The sequence below is a fragment of the Clarias gariepinus genome, chromosome 16, assembly GCF_024256425.1.
Source record: "Clarias gariepinus isolate MV-2021 ecotype Netherlands chromosome 16, CGAR_prim_01v2, whole genome shotgun sequence".
Lineage (NCBI taxonomy): Eukaryota > Metazoa > Chordata > Actinopteri > Siluriformes > Clariidae > Clarias > Clarias gariepinus.
The window spans coordinates 13,535,079-13,545,977 of NC_071115.1; positions in this window are offsets into that span (position 1 = coordinate 13,535,079).

The window sequence follows — 10,899 nt, forward strand, 5'->3', positions numbered from 1 at the left end:
TGTGTGCATGGTGCCCTTCAATGAACTGACCTTTCTATTTCATATCCAGCACTGTTGTGGTAGGTGTCATATTGATGATATTGTTAAAGTGCTTATTTTATATTTGTAAATAATGAAAGGCTTTTTCTGAAATCCATGATTTAACTAATGTTTGGCTTATACAAAATAAATAGAATTGACACTAGGGGCTACAACAAACAAACCAAGGAAGTTTGAAAAAAAAAAATCTCACACAAACAAGCAACATCATGAATAGGGTAAATAGAGTACAAAATTTAAACTTGGATTGCAAAAAAAAAAAAATAATAATAATCCAACCTGATGATTCCCAAGAAAAACTGCAGGTACATGCTTAACAAAATCCTCCACATTTTCTGGGTTTTGGACACTAATGCGAAGAGAGTGATCCGCGACTGTGAGTGATGCATTCAGTATAAAGAAATTATTGAAGCTTCCATAAAAAGGAAGGTGAAATGTACATTTTTTTATCGTTCTCTTCAAGAGTGACGGTATCTTAGGATTCACTCCAGGCTTGTGAGAATAAAGATCTAAACAGCTGGAATTCTTCAGCCTATACATGTACCGACTCTAAAAGGTCATCCATATTTGAGAAGGAGTGCAGACCTGATTTTAGCAAAGAGAGTTGCACAATAAGGCTCTGGTGGATCTCTCAATGCCGTTTTATCCCTGCAGACATCCTTCTCTTCTCAGTCTGGTCTTTGCTGTTTAATAACGCATACATGGATGTAATTCAAGAAACTGAAAATTTATGGAGACAGAAGTGACTTGCTAATGAATGAAAATGGAAGCAACTGAGAAAAGTCAAGTGTTAGTATTAATCCATGGAGAAAGAAGGCTTCTGGGAGCTTTCACATTGTCCAAAGTCAGCAGGAGCGAGAAGTGGCCAAGCAAAACAGAAAGCTCAGATGGCTCCAACCTGGACAAGACATAGGAAAAAGACAAACCTGTGAAGACTATTCATAAAACCTTGTCCTTTCCTGGATTGCCTTTTTGAGAGAAAGTATAGCATGGTGTGAGACAGTTTACTCCTTGAAGAAAACAATTTGCCGTACTGTTTGTTTGATGCAGCCACAAAGGATGCAATTCAGTAAATGGACTTTGTCTATTAGATGCATTGATTAAGCCTATTGGGTATCATATTAAAGGGAATAATAAAGATCCAGTTTGAGGATTAGAATGGGGCATTGGATTTTAACCAAACTTAGAGTGCCAAAATAATTCTGCTTAATTAATAATTATGTAATGAATGTTAAATGCAAAATGTTAACAATATATTAAGTATAATATAGGCAAATCAAGCAAGGTAAACATATTAAACTAAATATGGGTATCCTGGCATCAACGCCCAACCTTCGTGCCATTAAGATGTCTAGATCAGGAGTACACAGTTGAAAATACAACTGTTTGACAGGAAAGGTGTCTGTTTTAAACAAACAGGTGTTCCAACACTTCCTGTGCTTTCAGAAAACCAGAATCCTGCCATGACAGAAATACCAGCATTACCCCATTAAACAGCCTTTGCAGCTGTTGCGTTATAGGAAACTATTCATCCTCTTGGTGGTTTGCAGTCATGTTTGAAAAATCTGATATACTGACATAAACCAAGAAGGTTTATCAAGGTGCAAGCAATGGAAGTATATCCTCAAAGCTCCAACAGTGGACCTACCTTAAAAGAATTTTAAAGGTATCACATCATTGAGGTATTCTCACTAAAATGTCTCACTAGTGACACAAAGTTTAGTTTAATATACATGATAAAGACCTTCCTATGGCATGTGGAGAATAACAGACGAAACGTAAAGTTAGTGGTCATTTGATCATTTTAATTAAATTCACTGTGATATTACAACTTTTGACGGCTTGTTTTAGTTTCAGCTATTATTCTGCTCCCAAACAAATAAACTTCATTTATCTTGTATAAAATTCCCAGTTAAAAAAAAAAGACGCCAGTAAAAGAGCATGTTCATTGGCAGACATTCCAACGGGAGTATGTCTTATTGCTCAACTGATTATGATTAGTTTTAGGTAGATGCAGAGGACTATAAAATGGACAGGATCAGAAACATTTACTAGACAAAACTAGAGGAAATCTTAAATTGGTTATGCGTCAGTAAAATTATTGTAATAATGTATATTCTGTATTTCGCTAAATTCTCAAAGTATTTTAAGAGTAAAAAAAAGAACAGTTTTGCTGAAAAGACCTTCAGGTCTATCTGTGCTTTCTCAGTATTTAATAACATAATGGATTAAACATAAGTTACAGGTGATAACCAACATGCTAGTATGACCTGTCCCATCGTGTATAAAAAAAAAATGTGCAAAAAAAAAATCTGTAATTTCTGCATGTGCCTGTGTGCCAAGCCAGTATAATACAGCAAGCATTTTGGAAAGTATTTACAGCACCAACACTACCTTTTACTTTTCCCACTTTAATACTACACAGAAAACTTGCACACCAATGGACCAGCATCTGTGCTGAATATTTTTGCATAATTCATTTTTAACTTTTGATAAAGTGTCATGGCTTTGGTAATATACGCAATCCAGGATAAGTACAACAGGTGTAAACAAGGGATAACTCGATCCAGGTAACCTGGCAGATGATCTGAAGTTTAAACACATAATAAATAACGTTAACAGTTGCTACTTATTTAGAAGCTATAAATGATATAAATGATTATTGCTATTTTCCCATTAAACAATAGACGGTTTGACTAATATCATAGGAGACCATCATGAGATTCAACATTAGCCATAACATTATTCAATTAGCTCCTTCTGACTGAAAAACATTCTAAAACTTACCTGACAAAGTTTTTAGTGGGATACTCAGAGCAACTATGAATATAAAATTATTTCTGGATTGATTTTTAAAAATCTACAAGGCATATAGTGCAGAATGTAAAAATGATGACATTATAAATGCTATAAATAGTATCTGATTGCAACTACACACCCACTGCACTTTTTGGACACTTTATTAGGAATACATGTACACCTACTCTTTCTTGCAGTTATATAATAAACCAATCATTTGGCAGCAGCCCAGTGCATAAAATCATGCAGGTATGGGCGAGCAGCTTCAGGTAATGTTCATATCAACCATTAGAATGGAGTCGGGTTATACTTCTGTCATTCAGCAACACAAAGCTGAAGTTGCAATGGGCACAGGCTTACTCGTAGCTGAAAAACATAGTGCATTTCAATTTCTGCTAAGGCACAGTAATGGTAGGATCGAAATTCATGCCAACACCATGAATCCATAGCACTGTGTGTTTAATTGTTTAATTAGTAAAATCACTGTAAATTTATTCTTTTTTCGTTTTTAGTGTGTGATTGCTGCTACTGTACTTTTCCCTCATGACTTCTGTTTTAAAATGATGCTTATGATAAATGATCTTAATTGTGTTTATTTGTGATTTAGCTACACAGTAGAAAAATATTAAGCAGAGAGATGATCAGATGAAGAGAAATTCGTGGCAGTCGTTTAAACCGCAGCGCTGATTTAAATGTAGACTTAGTCCAGGTAGGATGGAAAAATACTCTACTCTGGAGCTCAGGTCTGCCAGATGCTTGAATGAAAGCTGTCTTGGAATGGAAATACAGACGAGGAATCTGAAGAATGGAACTGGGATTAGAGCTTGATCCTAATTTTTCAGCTTTTCTGTCATTAATTTATTTACACAGTCATGATTATGCAGATGAATATATTGTAGAGTAGTTTGCTTGGAATAATGGAAGATCTTTAATAAAAATCTTTGAAGGTAATGTGGCGTAGTCACACCCTGATCATGCACCTACAGTAAGCTTCCTACGGCTGTTTCCTCAGGCTTATTGAATAAGTAGTGCAGGAGTGGAACAGAGGCAGCTGGGGTTTTGGGTGGAAATAGAAACTGCCATTTTACGGAACCTCCTCATCCGACCCTGGTCTTTGTAATCTATAGTTGTGTGGTGAATGTCTCCCCGGATTCAAACTGGTGATTATGGGTGGAGTGCTGCGGGACTGCATAGTAGTCTGGAGCTTGACTGGAGACAAACTTTAACTCTGCGTTACTGAAAGGAAACTTATTTCTGTTCTCTCTTCTACTTTTCTTCAATAGCAAAAAAAAGAAAAGAAAAAAAGAAAACTAATTGAGATTGCAGGCATTAAGCTTAAAATGACATGTGATCCGTTTTTTTAAACATTAAACATTAAGGCATCCAATAGGGGTAAAATATGAAGTAGTTAATAGATTACAGTCAGGAGAAGAAGGTCAGCATGAAAAAAACATTAAATCGTGCCACAGATTTCATAAACGTATTATATATAACTGCTCCTTCTTTATGGGAGTTAGGAGAGTAGTGTATCTTATGTGTATTTTATTTTAAATGTCTTTGCATTACATCCAATCATTGATTTCTATAATTTTTTATACCTAATTTTATAATAAACATAAGTATTTTTTATGGCCCCAAGGCACCAGTCTGATTAAAGCCATTTAAACCTGCTTTGGGCCGTTTAACAACACCTGAGTCTCACAGCAAGTAATGAAGGCTTTATGACAGCTATTTTTCCATCACCCTACATAAGCAAAGACTAATGGGTACAATGTAACCATCCTCCCAAAATGCTTGCCCCAAAAGGTGCCTTGTTTTAAACCCCCCTTGTTTTTATGAACGGAAGCCCAGCGTTTGAAGTGTGGAAGACGCCACATGCTTGCTGAAAGCACTGTTAGCGGGTGGGAGATTGGTGGGGTAACAACACACTCAAGCCTAATAATCAGGCATTACACACACACACACACACACACACACGTACAAAAAAAACACGCAAAACAGAGACCAGGGCACCAGTAAACTGGACATTCACTGTCTGTCGTTAGAGTTTTAGAACAACTTTTAAAAGAAGGACTCACCACCCGAGGCAAGGTTTTATTCTCCCATGTCGCTTTACATCTACATGACTTCGAGACTAGCACTTTGAGTCTGTCATAATGTTTTACTATAGAAACGGTGAGAGCAATGAGAGAGCCACACACTTTACGTTTCCTTGTCATATGTCATATACCACAAACATCCGTTAGACACTACTTTTCATGAGATTTGAGCACATTACTTTAAATAAAGGTTATGAAACCCCTTACAGTCTTGCTATGTAATGACTATCTGATTATTAATTTATTCATAAAACATAATTTAGAAACTGCAGACATTAAACAAACAAACACAACAAAGAAAATACCAATTAGGAACTGTATGTATGGTATATATGAGAAGGATTTCAGAGGATTAAGGGGTTAACACTAATAAGAAATATGATGATAATAATTATAATAATAATTGTATAATAATAATAATAATAATAATAATAAATGATCTGGATCCAATGGCTGGGAATTAAATACAATAATAATAATAATAATGAAATCCAAAAATAAAATAATAATAATAATAATAATAATAATGATGATGATGAAATCCAAAAATGAAATAATCATAATAATATTTACAAATGAATAGCAATTATCACTATTATTATTATTATGATTTTTTTAGGGCATTTAATTCCTAGCCACTGGATGCAGATCCTATCTCAAGCCCACAAAAATGAAAGGGTTGCATCTGGAAGGGCATCTGGAGTAAAACCTGTGCCAAGTTGTGTGCAAATAGGATGGTCCGCTGTGGCGACCCCTCGATGGGAGCAGCCAAAAGACTAACAACATTATTATTATTATTATTATTATTATTAAGTTAAAACAACAACATGAGATATTTTAAATTAATGTATTCCTGTTTTGCAATTACCATGGGTTGTTAGTCTTAAAACATTTACACAAAGAATTAAATAATTTCTTATTAATGCAATTGGGTTTATCCATACAGTATATCTGTTTTTTGCTTCATTTCCTATTTAGCTACTTGCTTGTTTACCGTTTATCTGTATATTTTAATAAACATTTTAATAATCACAAATACACCATGAGTGATCATTGGTTGCATGCTCAGTTGGCTTTCTGTATTATTAAATGACAGCTAATGAGCATGCAACCAATTTCAGTGGTTAGATACCTCCCCATATGTGTTTCGCTGCTTGTAGCAGCTTGTGTGCAGATGTTTCTGTATGAACTGCTTGCTCAAGGCAGTTTTGAAGCAAAATTGTGTACTCGGAATGAGCACCATGAAGGTACCTCATTAGGAGGAGGCCTATCAATCAAACGACATCTTTTAAATTACAGTAAGGGAAGTCAGAGCAAGGCTTTAGTGGCAGGCTTTATTTCCCTTGTTAAAGAAATTGGTACAACACTTTGAATTTAACCAGATTTTTATATAAAAATAAATATAAAACGTTCAAGGTAAATAGTTAGATTGTATACAGGATTCCTTCCAACGTTTCGTTAAATTCAGTCTCATTTATCTATGGCAAGCAAAAAAAAAAAAAAGCAGTGGTGAAACCCTTTTTCTAGACATTACATTCATCTCTGATTATCAGCTAAAGAGCAGACATAAAATGTAAAAAATCAAACGAAACTCCATACTTCTTTCCATCTTCTTGCTCAGTCCTGTGTGTTTTGTATCTGGTAAAGTAATGATTGTGTAGCTGAGGATCTTTTTTCGTGTGTTTAGTGTCAGTTTGTGTACACACACTTGTGTGTAAGGCAGTTAGCTACATGCTGTGAGACACACTTCAAGAGCTCTTGTTGGCAGTTAAGGGGCAAAGAGGATCAACGCACTGGCGCCTGCTCTTGCCAAGGTGCCTCTGTTGCCCAGCAGGTGAAGAAACTAACACATACACGCAGACACACACACACACACACACACACACACACACAAACTCGTGCAGGCTTTGCTGCATCAGGAATCACTTCAGACCTGCGGCGTGCTCCATGCCAAGTCACACCCTGCAACATAACACGTGTGCTGTTTGATCGAGCAGACCTGGTTTTCCACTTGCTACTTCGGCTTCAGTAGTGGATGCTGTCGATCATGCTGTGAGTTACAGAATCAGACTGGTACGTTTACACACAAATCACTGTTACAGGATCAAAACTATGATTCATTGTGCTGCTGCTGAGTACTTCAATCTGATTGGCCTGAAAGGATTTTTTTTAATAACAGGTCTGACATTAGTGCTGAAAATTCAAAAATAATTCTTCTCTCCATCTGATTTCATTTATCATTTAATGCATTATTTTGTTTTTTATTAAAACAACACCAGACATTTATTTATCATTTTTAAAGGGACTCTATAGTGGCAATGCTCTGTAAACTAAAAGTAAAGCTGTAAAGCGTTCTAAAAAGATTTTTATTTTCCTGTTGTAGCATGCCCTGTTATGTTTTATTACTTTCTTGGGACTGTTATGAATAGATTTACTTTATATGAAAAGTGGTTCTTTGGGGAACTTTTGGTGCACCAATATATTGTATATAAAAATATATAAATGAAACACAATATCATAATTATTATGAGTACTATGACGATGACGATTATAATTATTATATTGTTGGTGTTTATATTATTATTAATTAATAATAATCATAATAATATAAAGGAGACAATGGCATAGTGTTTAGCCTCCAGGGTTGAGGTTCAGTTTCTGTCTTAGGTCTGTGTGCATGGAGTTTGAATGTTTTCCCTGAGTTCGGTGGGTTTCTTCCGGGTTCTCCGGTTTCCTCCCACAATCCAAAGACATGCAACTTATCCTAACTGACATTCCTAAATTGCCCATAGTTTGTGTAAGTGAGCGTGTGCGCTTGTGCCCTGTGGTGGACTGACACCCTGTTCAGGATGACCCCTTCTCCCCTTCCCTGTCTAGTGCTATGAGTCCCCTGGGATAAAGAGAATGATACAATAATTTATTAATATGACAAATATTTGCATACCATTAAACAGTAAAACCTCCAGGTTAGATATGAAGCTACATACTACCCTGGATTCGCCCTCTCATTCATAATAAATAGTGGTCTATGTGCAGGTCCTAAATCAGAGCATGATGTCACAGGAAATATTTTAGTTTCACAGTAAATGCCTAGGAGTACAATTGCAATAGAGCTGTGCGTGAGGGTGTTTAAGACATCGAGAGAGAGAGAGAGAGAGAGAGTAGATAGTTTGTTTTTAAAATGCTCAGACATTGTGGTGAAGCATATGAAACGAGGTGTTCAAGGAGTGCCATCTAAATGCTTCTTTAACTGTCCATAAAATCTAGTGGCAGATTCTAACCAGACATAGTCATCTCAAATGTTCATGGTAACAAGACCAAAAAACAACCTTGATTAAACGTGTTCATGCCGTGTATATCGTACACTATTTATGCATAACTGATTTTTTTCCCCATTGATGATTTTAACACTACAGACTATTCAGAAAAGAAAAAGTTTCAGTTTGTGAGGGAGCATAAATATTGGACTTTGGAGCAATGAAAAACGCTCATGTGGTATGATAAGTGAAAATGGACCCTATTCTGTAGTGATGGAATCACATGACACGATGCAAAGTGGCCAGTATACAGTACAAGCCTCTGGAGGCAGTGTTATGATTTGGGGTTGTTTTATTTCAGGTCAGGTCTAGACTTAGCAACGTCATGTGGCTAATAAAATGAAGTCAGCTGATGACCTGAATGTACCTTTTATCCGATGAGCAGTTATCTTTGCTAACAACAAAAAGTGACTTTATTATATCATATAATCTTATTGAAGTTAACAGATCATGGAAAATGAATATACAGTATTTATTATTTTTAATTCTGCATTTAAAGAGTGATGATATATACTACGTAGTTCCACTGGAAAAATTTTATTGCTTTTTAATGACATTTTAGGGGGGCGAGGCTGCTAGTCTTAAAACAATTGCTTCTGGTTTAAAGATACATTCCATAGAGTACTGTACCTTCGTACCTGATCAGGTAAAGTTTATCAAAATATGACATTACAGTCTGGTTCTATCATAGGTACAAGGTACAGAGTGGCTCTGATGACTTAAACTTTTTCAGTCCCTCACCATGCCTGTGTAGCTGTCTGGTGCAAGCATGGCAACACTGCTACTTTGATAACCTCCTCACGTTCCAGACAAATAACAGGGTGAGTGAGGGGGAGAAATCAGCCTTTTTAGAGACACCTTGGCTTTGGTGGAGACGTCTATAAATGTCTGTCATTAGCATCAAGGTAAATTCACCCCTAGCAATTACAGGTGCCCACCGAAGCCCTCCTTAGACTAATACATACAGATGATGACCATGGGTAGATGCAGATGACTTGGGGATGAAAAAAGGGAGGTGAAGGCTTTATATTCTTAAATGCATTCAATTAATCAATGGTAGAGCACATTGTTTTTTAGTTTGGTTCATGAGTTTGTGGAAGGTTTACTTTAGTTTAGTAACCAGATGAGCAAACCACACAGTTAAACCATCATAAAAGATTATTATTATTTAAAAAATGTTTGAAAACTAGTATATAAACTATTATGGTACACATTTGTTTTCTATGTGCAAAATGCTTTCTATAAATTATGGAAAGACGTCTTTCAACTTCAGTCAATTAAATCAAACACATGGACAAATCAGAGGGTGTCTAATCCCAGTCCAGTTTTGATGGTCGTAGTATTAGGGCGTGGTTTCATTTAGGTCTGAGTCTGTCTCAGTCACTTTTTGGGTCGGTTAGAAAAGTTTTCTGTCTTTGGGACAGCAAGCAAAATGCAACATGTAAGATGATACAGTATGATATGATGACATTGCTTCCTATTGATCACAATATTTGTATTGTTTTTAAAACTTGGTGGTCCAGACAGCATGCTCTGCCGACAAACACATCTCCCATTACTTAAGTCCACACCATATTTAAAGGACGTACTCACGGGACACCTACACTATCCTGGCACACCTGTATGCCACGCTGTGCCGGATGCCTGCTGTTCTAGAACACAACACAAACACAGACATCTCTAATAATCAGGCCCAAGTATCCTAAGCCAGGGCCATCGAGTCTACTTCTGTGTGTGTGTGTGTGTGTGTGTGTGTGTGTGTGTGTGTATATATATATATATATATATATATATATATATATATATATATATATATATGCATACGTGTATATGTGTGTATGTGTGTGTGAGAAAGCCACCGGCAAAGCTCTTCCTCTGCCAGAATGTCCCAACCAAAGCAGTGTTTTTGGTGAAATGAAAGGGGACTTTAAGCTGATTGGGCGGGGTGCAATTACAGGGTTGCTGGGTGTCTTCCTCGCAGTACACTGGCATCAAGGAGGATGTATGGAGTTTTTTACATTTTAGACATCATTGTGTGCTTCAACCTGTGATTTTAGAAGACTGTACTCTGATCAGTTTTTGGTGCTTGTTTAAATCCCTGGCCCTCCAGCATTGTACATGGACATGATTAGAATGTCAAATGATTCTTACCAATATTTTGTAGCTGATGACAGAATATTAAAACATACTTAAAATTCAGTCGCAAATAGTGGGACAAGGTGAAAAGGTTAAGAATCTCTTCAATCTTCATCCACACCATTAGTAGCTGTTGTATACCAGAAAATGGTTGGATATTGGATTAGAACTGGCAAATTATCACCATTGGGAAAAAACAGGGCAACAAAAACATTGAGTTTGTACCGCTTGTAAAACCTTAAACTAATTTCCTATAAGAAAAGATTCCATGTAGAAGCTTTACTTAAGAACCCTTAACGTATAAGAAACCTTGAATGAAACTTTAGACTATTTGTGAAAATTTTGAACCAAAAAATTGAAAAAAATAAAATAAAATAAATAGTACTGTGGTCAGAAGAGAAGGTAAAAAAATTCCACATCAAAACGTTTTACTCGTGAACATGCATGTGTGAAGCAGCTGATGTCGTTTACCAGATCGGCAGTGATGAGGCAGAGAAAGGGAGGGCTAT